Raw genomic sequence first — 14,887 nt, forward strand, 5'->3', positions numbered from 1 at the left:
TGTATATAAGACACAAAACTAATTTATGTTTCCTAAGTTAAGAGATGAGGTCTAGCCTGTTATTCTATTGAAAGAGTTTGATGTTGGTTCTGCACTGACCAGCAAAGGAAAAATGCCTCAGTCTCCCAGCATCATCTTTCTATTCCTAGCAAAGTTCCTGACTCTCAGTAGAAGTTTAATGTATTTTTGCTTCAATAAAAAATACATGGACAAGTGGTGATATAGTCACAGACCTAAACCTACTAAGAGTACCATTAACATATCTCACAGAATGCAGGTTCATGTATGGATATATTTGTATTCATGAATGTGTAAATACAATGCACAAATAATGACTATTTCATGGATGTGTATGTATAATGAATATCTGCATAAAATAAAGAATACATTATGTATTCAAAAGATTACAAAATTAACCAAGTGACTTTTGTTTAAAGATTTTATTTATTTGTGTAGAAGAACTGGGATGTGGGATGTAGGCCAGAGGTGTGGGGGAAGGTGAGAGGATTCACTAGAGACAGAATGGGGAGCAGAACAGGTAGGTTCACTGAAATACACTGCTAAGGGGAGTAGCTGCGAGACAGGAGAGGTCTGCTGCACCATGTGGGTTAGCTCCCTGGCCAGGGATCGAATTCAGGCCATAGTTGTGACAGCTCTGAGAATTAATCCCCTACGCCACCAGGGAGGCCCTGAAATCTCATTTTTATTTTAAATCATGAGAGCATAAATCTGTACCTACTTTTTAAAAAATTTTATATAATTTATTTATTTATATATATTTTACATCATAGTTCATTTTTCTACAATGTTTGCTTTCTCCTCTCAGGTGTAGTTCCCATAGAATTCCCACCATCAATTCACCCATGCACCGTTGCCATCATATTTAAGGAAAAATTTCTAAAAGAATTGAGGAAACCTGGAAAAAAGAATGGGCAAGGAATGAGTATAGTTATTTTGATTATAGTTATCAATTTTATTCTGAAAGAGAGAATTCAATGTAACTGAAGCTGATAAAGTTATTTATCCATTTTCTAAAACCCTGTCCTTGGTAAGTCCCAACATGATGAGTCAGTGCAGCATGCTAGAACAACTCCCACTAGAGGTGGGCTCCCTAAAATGAATAGTGAGGTGGACAGAAATGTCCTTTTTGAATGCCATTTACTGTTGGTGATGATGTGAGAATTTTGAACAAAAACAAACACGATGTATCGAGTGTTTTAAGTTCTCTGTGTTTAAATAAAAGATTTGCAGTTTTCAAAATCAGTGCAAGAATGAGACATTGTGCTATATCAGGGAAAATTTTCCAAAAAATTTAATCTCCAGCCAAGTGTACTCCAAAATATGTGCCAAAAAGTGGTACTAACAAAGACAAGGATGTGGGTTTGACAGAAATTTTGTGAGTACTATAGAGATTTCTTAGAAGATAACTTTTCAGTAATGATAAGCATACATCTTAACCTTCAAGCATCAGAAGTCATAAGTGAATTTAACTCTGGTGCCAACTCTAATAATCTGGTAGTGGTTGCTTAAATTACTATAAACAGAAAGATCCTGAAGTTGAGTGTAAGCTTATCAGGAAAAGGTGACATGTTGAATTAGTCATATCTGATATGGATGGAAAATCAGCATCTTATTTTCTATGGCAGTTCTAAATATATATTACATGCTGGTGAGTAATGAAATCAACTTACATCCAAATATCCAAAATCGTCTTCTCTAAGTTTTGCCAATCAGGGTAACTCTAGTTTAAAAAATAAAAAATAAATATGAGAAATAGTTTGACACAAACCAATGTGGTTAGTACTTCCATGTCCACACCCATCCCTACTGGCTAATATCTCTGACTTCCAGAAACCCATCTAGAGATTTTTTTTAAAAAATTGGTTTTATGTTTCTAAGCTTTCCCATCAATTTTCATTCTAGTGGGTGACTAAAGAAAATATTACATATGTATACAGATTATATCTACAGATAGATATAATCTGCCACATAATAAAAGGAAACCCTACCATTTATGACAGCAAGATGAACCTAGCGGACATTATGCAAGGAAAAATGAACCAGTCAAAGAAAGACAAATACTGTATGTTATCACTTATATGTGGAAATCTTAAAAAAGAAAAGTTTTACTGAGCACATAATAAGCCAGAAAGAAAAAGAAAAATACCAGATGGTCTCACTCATAGCAGAAATTTACAAATCCTAAATAAGGAACCAGGAAAAAGACTAATTATAATAAAGTAAAAATCAAAATCAACAAGCAACTACAAACCAGAGATATACTATTGGGGGGGAAGGAGGGAGTAGGATCAAAACAAGGGGGGAGTGGGAATTGTTTGGGGACTATAACCAAGATGAAAATGCATACATTGTGCAAAAATGAAAAAATTACGTAAAAAATATATAAAATTTTAAAAAAAGAAAAGTTAATTTCATAGGAAAAGGGAATCGAATGGTGGTTGCCAGGAAATGGGGGATGGGAAAGTTGGGGTAATAAAGGTGAAGGGTACAAATTGTCAGTTATAAGAATATGTTCCTATACTTTTGTATCATCTACCACCTGTCTGAAATCGTTCCCCATAATAGCAGCTGGGTAATCTGATCAATTTAAGTCTTTCTTGAATTTAAAGGAGACTAAAATCTTAGTGGCATCCCTAGAATCATTCCCCCTTCTAAAATAATGTCTGACTTTTCAGAGACCTTGCTTTCTCCTGTATGTTCCTCCTCATTTTACTAATTAATACCAAGGAGTCAATCTGTTGGCTTTAGGGTTATTTCAGGGCAAAACAATTCTCAGGGCATTTCTCCTTCCTCCCGGATATATTTTCCATTATACTTCTTCTGCCCATATAAGCTACCCAAATAAAATCTCCATATCTTAAATGGAATGCAGTAAGCATAACGACATAATTGCTTTTTTTGTCCAGTCCTAAACACATGCTCATCTTTTAACAAATAGCTGTAGATTATGTCAATTAAGGAGGCCAAGCAAGGAGAATTCCATCTGGAAAGGTATTATCTGTTACCTCAGTTGAAAGGCAAAATTACTATTTCAATACCGGCACAGGAACCATGACATTACCTCAAAAATGCCTCTAATCCACATGTTTGTTTTGTGAATTTTATGTATAACACATGAACTCAAGGTAAGATATGGTTGATTTTCTATGCTACCAAAAAAAAAAATAATAAAAATACCTATTGTTTGATTCTTGTCAAGCATCTCCTTAACATGTTTACTGAGTTACCTTTATAGCCACTAGAGCCCTTTCCAAAGACAGATACCACTTTGGCTACCTTAGTAACAAAGTTGGTAAGAGTCTAAGTCAGTTTCCTGACATTGCTTCTCTGAAAACCAAAACAATTTGCTATGTTAACTGTCTTAGTTGATTTGCCAAAAAACATTTTTGAGGATATTATTTTTAAGTATATTCAAATAATTTGAGTATAAATTTCTTAGGAATACATGTATTCTTCTAAATTTGGTTACTTATTTGGCATTTGATTTTTAGCAAATGAGTAGTTGGTGAAATTGGCTTTTGTCAAATTGACTTTATATACATCAACTTGCTTCCAATGAGCAAGGACCATTCTGTCAAAAGTGATAGACTAGTATAAAACCAAGCTTTATTCAAAATAGGGTGGCAGTCTCAACCAAAGAAGATTGTGTTCCTTACTGGACATTTGGCAATGTCTGGAGACCTATTTTGGTTGTCACAACTGTGAAGGGGAGTGAAGGGAGAGTATTAATGTCCAGCAGGTAAAAGCAAAGCATATTTCTAAACATCCTATGATGTGCAGAGCATTCTCACCCCTATCAAAGAATTATTCAGCACAAAATGTTAATAGTGCCAAGGAGAGACCTCAAGATACAAAAGACACCTCCCTCTAACTCTTTCCTACATCTTTCTGCATCACCTTGGGCTAGGTATCCTTATCATGTAATCTTAAAACTGAGAATTATTTTATTAAATTTACTGTTGGGGTTTTGTTTCCTTTTTTTGTTTGTTTTGAGACAAATAAGTACTTGAAATGAAGCAATGGACAGGAAATAGATGCTCAGCAACTGTGTTAGGCTCTTGGGATTGACAGTCTCATACAACTTTCGAGAACCTAGTCCCAATGTAAACATGCCTGGAAGCAGAGCCAAGGCATTAGAAGGCAGGAACCTGTGGTTTACACTCGAGTCTCCTCTGACATAATGTCTCTCTGGACAAAAATATTTTCTCTATTGTGTTTGAGAGGTATCTCTTTTCCATGTCCTCCACCTATGTGATTTATGATATAAATCTTCAAAACAAGAAGATGACCTGGGAAGGAAGAAAAGTGGCTCCCCTCTCCTTTCTTGTCCTCCCTTCTTGTCCTCCCTTTTCTTGTCCTCTCCTTTCTTGTCCTCCCCTCTCCTTTCTTGTCTCCCCTTTTCCCTTCCTCTACAGACTACATAATTCTTTAGAAAGAAAGAATACCAGAGTCTAAAAGAAATTGTGGTATTTCTATTTCAAAAGCAATAAAATATAAAAAATAATAAAACAAACATGCATCAAAAAAAAAAAAAAGAGCACACAACCAAAGAGATAAGGGGAAAAAACAAATAATTACTGTGAACACAGTTTTGGACTAGTTAAGCAAGCATGAAGATTAGGAAAGAAAAAGTGCTCACTTGGAAAAGAATAATGTCCCTATTTTCAAAGGCAAGTGTTTGCCCTAATCCTCAATCCCTGGGGGCAGGGTCTGTCCAGTAAAGGCTTGGATACTGTACAAAGAACAATCCATATATACATGTCCCCCAGAGATCAGCTTGTCAGTTCCTTTGTCTTTCCTACCAGTTCCACTACTTGAAAATGGCCAGGAAAAAAGAAACTTTGCTGGTATCTTGGGAGCAATTTTTTCACTTTCCAGTCTTCCAAGCCTAAGGCACAAAAACAAAATGATGATGTTTATAGTATTAGTGGAGGGAAAACCATAAATGACTAGGAGAAAACCCATTGCTTTGCTTCCCTTAATAGGGTCCAGCAATTCCAGAACACCAGAGAGGATTTCCTAATCCTGTATTTCAAGACGAGTAAGAAAATGGCCAGCCAAGTACAGGGTAATTCAGTTGAGCAAGGGAAGAGACAGTGATGTCATCTTGACCTGTCTCTAGTCTGTCTAGATGGAGTATAAAGAATGAGGCTTATTAAGAGTTGGAAAATACCTAAAAATTTGTCTAAATCTAAACTCCTCATTTTGGAGATGAGGACAAAGATGTCAAGAGGTTAAGACACTCATGTGTCGTCACATGCTAGTAAAAGTGACAACCAAACCTAATTCCAAGTCTGTGTCCTTTTGACCCTATCACCATTTTTCGATAAATAGACTATACTCCATGTGCTGTCAGCTGAGTCACCTTCCCAAGATTATTTTTTAGATTTGACAGTATGTGACTGACCCAACACCTGATAGTGTGAATATGAACCATAAATTATATTTACAGTTTACTCAATAGTATTCTATAAAAACAAATCTAAGTTATTGACCTCATGAAAAACTTCTAGGAATTTAGCATGCACATACATATTCCTGGCTTTTTTTTTTTTTTCATGAATTGGTCTTCAAATTAATGCACTAGTAGCCTTTGGTACATGGTATTGGTATCTTAAATCAATTAAAAAACATTTCTTAAAAATGAAAAATTATGATGTGAATTCCACCAGACAAATGTGTCCCTAAGGAATCTGTTGTTTAGTTGGGCAACTGATAGTGTTTCCAACACCTAGAATATTTTGAAGATATAATTATGACCCGGGTTAAGTAAAGACAATCAGTATTGAGCCAAAAGCTTCAATTCACAGTCATATAATCTTTCTTTAATAACACTCATGAGAATATCCCCAGACTGGCACCACATGTTTTCCTGGGCATGACAGTCAACTGCTTTCTTTTTCCAGTTTCATTTAGCTCTGTAAATAATAGAATTAAATTAAAATATTGGCTTCCCAATTTCTCAGCTGCCTTATTATTACTTTCTAATGCCATTTCCATCCCTTTTGGTACATCCAAAAATACGTAGGCTCACTTGTAACTAAAATGTGTTCATCAAATCTGTTCATCATCAAAATTCCTGTGAAAGTCTTGTAGAAAGGAATGAGAAAAAAAAAATCACAAATATTCTTAAATATTTTTAAAACATCAGCTGACATTTTTTAAGTTCTGAAAATTGGCTAATTTATCTGGTTGGCTTAGTGAACAGATGACAAGTTTTCAATGTTATCTGAGTTCTTTAATGCTTTGAAAAGATACATAAATAAAAACTAGCATCTTTGTCATGGCCCTCAGAAGACACGGAAAACCTATCATCCATCTCAAAAGAAGTTAAATTACTTCATGAAATTGTAACAAAGGTGCTGATGAAATTCTTTTGAAAAGAAAAGATCAATGTTAGATAGTCTCAGACAATGGAAAGTAATTTCCAAAAAAGGATCAAAGTGAGTGGAAAACTGTTCTCACCAGCCCTAGCCTGCTCTGCTTCTCATGCCCTCTATGCAATAACATGTGAGCTCAACTGGCTAAGCTAGAAAGCCTTTTACTGACACGTAAGTCATTATTACAGTCTTCCATGCGTACTTCTGTAGACTTAGAAGGGCATATAGAATTAGGATTGTCGGCTAACCACACAGATACTTTTAACAAGCAGTTGTTACTCTGATATCAAGAAACATATGAAGATTAGGTCAACTAAGAAAACAACATGGGAAATGGGAAATGTTATCCTTGATCGTCCAAGTAATCCCAGACAGTTTATATGCCCAAGTGTTTCCTAACGAATGACTGAGTAGCACACGATTATGAAAGCCCTAGCTCCCTTGATTTGCATGGAGGTAACTGTGAGATATTACTTATGCTCCAGAGTTCCCCTGTGGAATCAGGCTGTAGGACTTTGCCTAACGCTTCATGCTTGCTGGGATTCTTTCCCTTCTTTCCCTTCCCCCACTGCTCCCTTTCCAGTTTCCCTGGAGGACCATCTAAATAAATAACTCAGGCTTTGCTTCTGGGGAACAAAACCTAAAACATTTGCTCATATTTTAAATATTGGTATATTTCCCATGATTTGGATTTCTATTTTTTCTTCAAATCTAGAAGACCCAATAACATAGAATCAGTATTCTCCTGTGTAAATAATCAGTGTGAACTCTCCGGTTCATCACGGCCTTCACACACTGGTTTCACTCATTGCAGTCACCTGCCTGCCCTGTGGCATTTGAGTTCGATACTCACCCATTGCACTGTAAGCTCCATGTAATATGCAGAGCAATGCCCCCCTCAGATTCCACATCCTTCTCCCCAGAACCTGTGCATACATTACTTCACAAGGCAAAGGGAACTTTGCAAATGTAATTAAGGGTACAGACTTTGAGATGGGAACAGCACCCTGGATTTTTCAAGTTATCTAACCTAATCACCTGAGTTCTTAAAAGTGGAGAAGCATTGCCAGCTGTGGTCACAGAACACAAAGAAGTACAAAGAATCAGAGAGACACCCTGTTGTTGATTTTGATGACAGAAAGGCGGTCACATGCCCAGCCTTTGGACTTGGAAAGGGCAAAGAAAATAATTCTTTGCTGGAGATTCCAGGAAAGAATATAGCCTTTTCAATGCCTTAACTTTAGCCCAACTTGTGTTTTTGACCTGTAGAATTATAAAATAATAAATTTATATTGTTTCAGATCACGAACTTTGTGTTTTTTTGTTACAGCAATTAAAGAAAATTAATACAGTACATGAAGACAAAGATTATATCTGTGTTGTTTATTATTATGTACACATCATCTACTATAGTGCCTGACACATAAAAAAACATTAACTAAATGTTTGTTGAATTAATAGATAACTACAACTCTTCCAAGCTTTAGTGAGTAAACCTTTAGTGAATAACTGTGGTCCCATCTGCTGTTCACATTGCAATGATTGTAGAAGCTTGTATTCTAACTCAGTATCTTTTAATACTGAGAAGAAATCCCAATCTTTTCCATTAATCTTCTCTAATCAATATAGGTTCTTATTTTACTCTTTAAACTTTTTCAAACTCTGACTTAGGGCAGATGATCAGAATAGACTACCATATTTTGAAAGTTAAAAAATACAGAAATCTCTTCCCTGTAGGACAGTATAAGATACTTTTTCAGGATGAACTGCCAAGGCACATGGGGTAGAGAGGTGTGAAGTCTGCATGGTAACTTCACATTTCTAATCTGAGGTATTTGCATAAATCTGAGTTTTTTAAAGAGCTTGCTAACATTTTTTTAAGTCCACAATATGTTCTATACCTTTTCTGTAGATAGTGATGTGGGAAGTGTATATCCAGTAATTGATTGGGGAGGGGGGAAGATTATCCTGACTTGTAGTATAGAGAATTGTCTCCCCTTATTAATATATTTTGATAATTATATGTATAATTGTCTATATATAATTCTATATGTAATTGATAATGATATATTATTGATATATCTCACATTGGATTGTGCCCTCCCAGGAGTTAGAATTTTATATACTAAAACCTTTAGCACAGTGTCTTAGAGAATATACCAATTGCTAAATTTCATGTTTTCATTTTGACTTATATTATAAAAATTACAGCCTTGGAATATAATTTTATTTTATAAAGACTAGAAAAACCGTTTTTGCGGGGGGGGGAAATCACTTAAAACCATACTCTCCTAAAAGAGTAATTTGAAGTAAAACTAGATTCCATCTTGGATAATGACATTGTAGGAGAAAAACACAGGTACAAATACATTCAGGAGAAAATACCTGGAAAAAATGTGGAATGACATGGATTAAGATTTCCATGTGCCAGTGCTAAGTGAGTAATAATGAACTCAAAATCTTTTAAGCAAAATTAATTCTTTTACTAATTAAAATAGTCTAGGGGCCCAGATATGTTCCAAATTCTCTCAGTTGTTTTGTGATGCTTCCAGGCACCACTGAATGTCTGTAACTACAGATTCTCAACTCTTTTGTGTACTTTCCTTTTAATTTGAGAGTGACTAACCAGCCTGCGGATATGGACAGATACTGTTTTTGAACCTGTTGGATAAGCCAACACAGATCTGGATAAAGTGGGAAAAAAATCTCTGGTTATATGATGGCCTCTATTCCCCTCCCCACCCCACCCCAACTGCTTAGGCCTTTGTTATAAAATTAGTTATCCTGGAATCATAGAATTTATGTGCGGTAAATGCAAACCAAGACAAATGTGCGCGCTGCAGGCATTGTGGCTACTTTTGAAACTTTGAGAAATACAGCCACCTGTTGGAATTGGTCTGGTATTGCACTACTGTTCACCTTTTGTTTTTAAATGTCCTTTGTGAAAATGCTGAGTTTTTCTTTCAAGAACAAAATTTAGAGAATAAGTAAAAAAAAGTATGATTGCTATTTTAGGAAAAATAAAGATTATAAAATTATAGGGTCCCTTATTTACTCTGTTGAATGTTAATAATGTCCTTTTTCTAGATATAATCTGAAGAATTTACCAGCTCTTAACAGTCCCTCCCACAAGTCTAATCTCTTGCTCCCTGCCTGAAACTCTGATTCTTTGGAGCAAATTTCCTAGATGCTATTTCCCACACCAGTTTTCCCAGTATCACCTACTTCTAGAGTCCTAGTGTGGTCTCTTCACAAATGGGACAATCTCAATTCTTATATGTGTACCACTACACCATGCCCACCTCCAAAGCACCCTGTATGTTACCACAGACCACTGGAAATTTATCCCCCCCCTCCTTTTATGGAGGTAACATTCATTTATAATACTGTATATGATTCAGAAGCATAGGATCACAAACGCACCACCTAGGCACCCATAGTCTTCCAGAATAGTCCATTATGATGTGGTTGTGGGTTTGTCATAATGGTCTTATGTTGAGCCATGTCCCATCTAGCTCTTATCACATACTTTCTCTGCATCTATTGATTTTTATCTTTCCTTTTGTTGGTGTAGATTACATTGATTGATTTTTGGGTGTTGAACTATCCATCCTGTGTCCCTAGACCATTGGCAACTTCTAGTCATTGCCTCTGTCGTGATCTATATTTGCCAAGTGATTTATCATGATGTCCTTGCCTAATGTACTTTAAAACTACTCCTTTTCTGTGGACAGTGGCACCACTATATCTCTAATTACATAGGATGGAGATTTTGTAGATCCAGTCTCTTTTTCTATTACTTTGTCTACTCTCCCCAAATTTTCATCAAGCCTCATTTCTTTTCCTAGCTTACAACTCAGTTTTATACATTCTCTCCCTTGTCATTCTCTTCTTTAGTAGTAAGTCAAAAGATAATGTGCCAAGAATTATTTTCAGCTTTATTCTCACTTGTATTACTTCACAAATGAGCCACTAACCATCCACATTTTGACTAAATTTCCCCAATAAAAAGAAGAGTATGGCTCTTTGAACTTCTGCACAAAATTCTGTTTTGGTGCAAGAATTTGGGGGCACTTGAACTTTTATAAAATGAGGACATGGTATCCAGATATTATGGCTTCAGACTGTAAGATGCAGAGGAAAAGTTGCTACTTTTGGCTTGGGGAGAGATGCAGAACCCAAATCTATTCCTAGTGCTGCTACCATATGGATTATGTCAACTTTATTTTTAGAAGTGCAGCAGAATTCTCACATATCTCCTTTGGGGTCAGCAGATACTCCATACCCAGTACATGGCATTGAACAACTCTTTTTCATTGTTCTTTTCATCCCTTCCTGTCTTAAGGATCTCTCATCCATCAACCTATTTACTGACTATTTAAAAATTTTTAGCTATGCTACACACTGTTTTAATTATAGTACTTCCCACTTCCTCAGTATTTTGATATAAACAGATAGCAACATGAGTATCAGCGGAAGATTTTATCTGGTGACTAACCTCATGTCTTTGAAATATCAGGTCTTTGTCAAGGATAAAGTCTCCATCAGTAGGGGATTAGAAACATCTGGGACTCAATGACCTGTGACTCAGAGATTGGCTGACCTTTCAATCTCTGAACTTGTCTAGCAAGTGGTCTCTCTAAATTATGATTTCTGTAAACCTCTGAATTAAGGAGATAACAAGACAGCACCAGTTGTCTAAGAGCATAACCTGCGGTCCTGGTCATGCTTGGTACAGCACAAAAGTTTTGCAGGAAACTCAGCGACCTGTAGGTACTTAATGATGGGGGCAGAACTGCAGTCCCAGAAGGAAAAAAAAAATTCTTTCCTTGCTGGACTGCAGAGTTGGCTGGGCACTGGCCACTTGTGATGAGAGGGGAATTCAATTCATAACTCCACTGTATTGCTTGGGTGGCACATGCATACTTGCTGACTTCTGTAAGAGCTGCTAGTAGCTCAGCTTCTCAGTCTTTTGTCCTTATTTGAACAAAGAATTAAAAAATGCCACTTTTAATAACCATGGTAAGAGAAAATTAAATCTTTAGTCTCTGTGGTGCTCTGCAGACCTGGGAACAGTGACCTCAACCTGGGAAAAATAGTTCTCCTTGATGGAAGCAGAAGCTGTAACATAAACAAATAATAACATTTGATTGGAAACCCCAAAACATGCCTAAATATTTAAAAATTCAATTTCTGCTCATTTATTTTATAAATAGAGTGATGGAAGCAAATACTTCAGACAATGATGAGTTGTAAGCCACATAGCCCAGCTTACTCGCTGCTTAGGAGCCAGGTCTCATATTTAATTTGAGTCTAAGAACACTGTCATTTTCCTTTAAATTAAAAATACACCATTTAAATATTCATGTGGCTGGATATGTTTATAATTGTACTCCTATATGCACTAATTTCAGAACTAGAAAACCTAAAAAACAAAAATCTAATCCTTTCAGTTCTAATCTAATGGTCTCCCTATTCTATTCATTTGTCCCCATCTTGTGAGAGGGCAAGAATTGGCCTTCCAGTATGGATGTTACTTAAATGATTAGAAATGAATGTAACATACTACCCAGCAATTCCACTCCTAGATATCTACCCAAATAACACAAAAATACTAAATTGAAGGGAAACTTGTACTCCTTTGTTCATTGCAGCACTATTTACAATAGCCAAACTATGGAAATGACATAAGTGCCAAAAAAGAAATGAGTGGATAAAGATGTTGTATATTTACACAATGGAATATTACTCAGTGATCAAAAAAGATAAATTCAAGCCATTTGCAGCAATATGCATGGAACTTGAAGGGCTAATGCTAAGTGAAATAAGTCAGAAGAAGAAAGATGAATAGTAAATGGTGTCACTAATATGTGGAATATAAAGTAACTAAGTTAAGAGTCAGATAAAAACTAACTGCATTCTTTAAGCAATGGTAATAGTCTTCCTGAGGCTCACAGTGATTTGACTGATTTTTTTCTCTACTAAGATGACAAAGACCTACTCTCAGTCTATTGAGAAATGTCTAGATGACTCTTTTGGAAACACTGACCCCACAGATACAAACTGATTATCACATATTACCAATTTAATGTACTCAATATCTTCTAAATCATCTCCTCTGGGTAAGGGGAAGAAATTCCCCATCCCTCTTTGGTTCATGTCATGCTAGTCAGACAGACAAATTAACATCAAATTTATTATTAGACATATTAGAAGAAAAGAACAAATGTAATTACATATGTATTTATATGGCAGTAAAATCTAAAGTAAATGGGACAGACTGAGGTCTTATATTCTTGAACTAATACATAGGATAGAGGCCTGGGACATCAAGAACACATGAGGGAAGTCTCATATCACAAAGGGTGGGTTACTCATGACAAAACTTGATGGTCCAGATGTCTGTCATTCCATAAGTTAGGTTTCTTTGGAAAAAAAGATCACCCTAAGTCTAGGTAATCTTTATTCTTTAAAGCTAAAGTAACAGTGTCTCTTGAAGCCTGCAGTATCATGATTGACCACAGTTCTGCATCCCAAATTGACACATATTGGAAAAAATACTGTTCTGGACATCTGTGTAGTTTTGACAGAGACTTAATGGTCTGTGACATATTTACTGTGTGTAAAAGTTTACTCCTAAGTGATACTTTCTAGAGCTGGTATTGCAAAACCTACATGGTCCACAGCTACTCTGAAAGTGCATGTCCCTGGCAAGGTTTATCATCCCTGCAGTGGCAGAGAAATCATTTCAAATGACATGTGAACCTCAGTGGGATCATATGGTGGGACTGCATACATTTTAACAAAGGATAAAAATCATGACACTTATGTAAAGTGAAAACATCAGGGGTTTTCTTTATATACTTTTATATAAATATGCTTTATATATATTACTGATATATATAACTCAGTCATTAATTATGAAACCAGTAAAGTTACATAACAACCAGTTTAAATTTCACTTCCAGAGAGTTATATTCTCTATTTGGCAAAATTACTTACATTGCTTGAATAGGAATCATGTGCTTACCTATGCACAGGAAATATTTGCATTATTGTCAGTGTTCTACAGGTTAATTCCTAACTCTATAGAGGTATATAAAATAACACAAGTTAACCAAACACAGAAACAGCCTTCATGAATGAGCTATCCAGAATTTCCACTGAATTACAAAGTCTTGCACAATTTTCCCCTATTGGAGCAAAGATCACAGAAAAAGTCCTCAAATATTTTGCTTTTTAGTAATACTTGGACCTTTGTATGACCCCAAGGAAGCTGGTAAATGACCAAGGATCAGTAATCTGCCAAGCAGTTATCTGGGTCTCAGACTCAGAACACATTTGATTTAAAGAAAATAAAGCATCTTCATATTTCTTACACCTCTGTGTTTCTGAAATAAAATACATATCTGTTGTATTCAAGTTCTTAAGAGACCTTGTGTGATCTGCTTTTCTTTTCTTAGACCCAACGCTGGATAAGTAGGTGATTGGAAAATATTTACTAAAGGAACAGAGCAAATGCTAAGCAACGAAAGGGTATTAGATATTTCATGCAGTTAAATAAAACTTCACTGGAGAAAAAAAAATTCTTACTATGAACTATCTCACCTTCATACTGTGCGAATTGTCACCCTGGTTTCCTATATCCTTAGTGAGAGAATTAACAAGAGTCTGATATAGAAACCCAGAGGTTGCAGAGTGAGTCTGGGATTGTTTCATAAGAAATCTAATAGAGGAAAGAGTCTCAACCAGAAAATTATTTTTTCTTTGTAGGAAAAATTTGTGTCTCATTAGAAAATCATGCCTTGTCTAGGCTCTAGAGAACACTCTCAAGATTAATTGATTCTAGTCTTTTCCTTGAGTTCTTTTGCAATTCTGTGAAGTGAAGATAAGTAATAACAATGCAGAATAATTCTTATCTGTTGACATGCAAATTGTGTTCTGTCCAGTGAAGATTCAGTTGATTCTTCTCAACCTCTTGTGGAAAAATCAATTTGGCCTTCATTTGTGCATTCATTTCAATAGTCCTGATTAATAATGTGTCTGATTCTTCAGATTCTCTTTTGAACGTCTGGCTGGTTCCGTTCAACTAGTAGAGTAAAATCTTTAACACCAGCTCATTGTTATCTCCTAAGAGTCATGCTCTTAATGTTTTTTTTTTTTTTAAATTTATTTATTATTATTTTTAAAGATTTATTTATTTATTTATACAAGCACTGGGTACAGTCAGAAGCGCGGGAGGGTGAGAGAATTCACCAGAGCCAGAGCAGGGAGCAGAGCAGGCAGAAGGACCGAAGTACACTGCTGAGGGGAGCAGCAGGAGGCAGGAGAGGTCTGCGCGCCATGTGGGACCCTCCTCCAGTGACCAGGGAGCAGCCGGGGATCGAACCGGCGCCACACAGGCTGCGGGCAGCTTCGCAACCCAGCGCTCAAATGCTGTGCCACCGGGGAGGCCCAATCTTAATGTTTTTTTTTGAAAATAATCT

General features: G+C 36.0%; 1 long non-coding RNA gene across 1 annotated transcript in view; it reads right to left on the bottom strand.

The window, feature by feature from the left end:
• Nucleotides 1–1,711: 1,711 nt before the first annotated feature.
• Nucleotides 1,712–14,887, bottom strand: part of LOC129146681 (uncharacterized) — a 29,355-nt gene continuing 16,179 nt past the window's right edge. The window contains exon 3 of the long non-coding RNA XR_008553709.1: nucleotides 1,712–1,741. This is a non-coding gene — a long non-coding RNA (uncharacterized LOC129146681). The remainder of the gene's footprint in view (nucleotides 1,742–14,887) is intronic.

Source organism: Talpa occidentalis, unplaced genomic scaffold (assembly GCF_014898055.3).
Source record: "Talpa occidentalis isolate TD23 unplaced genomic scaffold, MPIMG_talOcc4v2.1 talOcc4.4, whole genome shotgun sequence".
In the NCBI taxonomy this organism is placed as follows: Eukaryota; Metazoa; Chordata; class Mammalia; order Eulipotyphla; family Talpidae; genus Talpa; species Talpa occidentalis.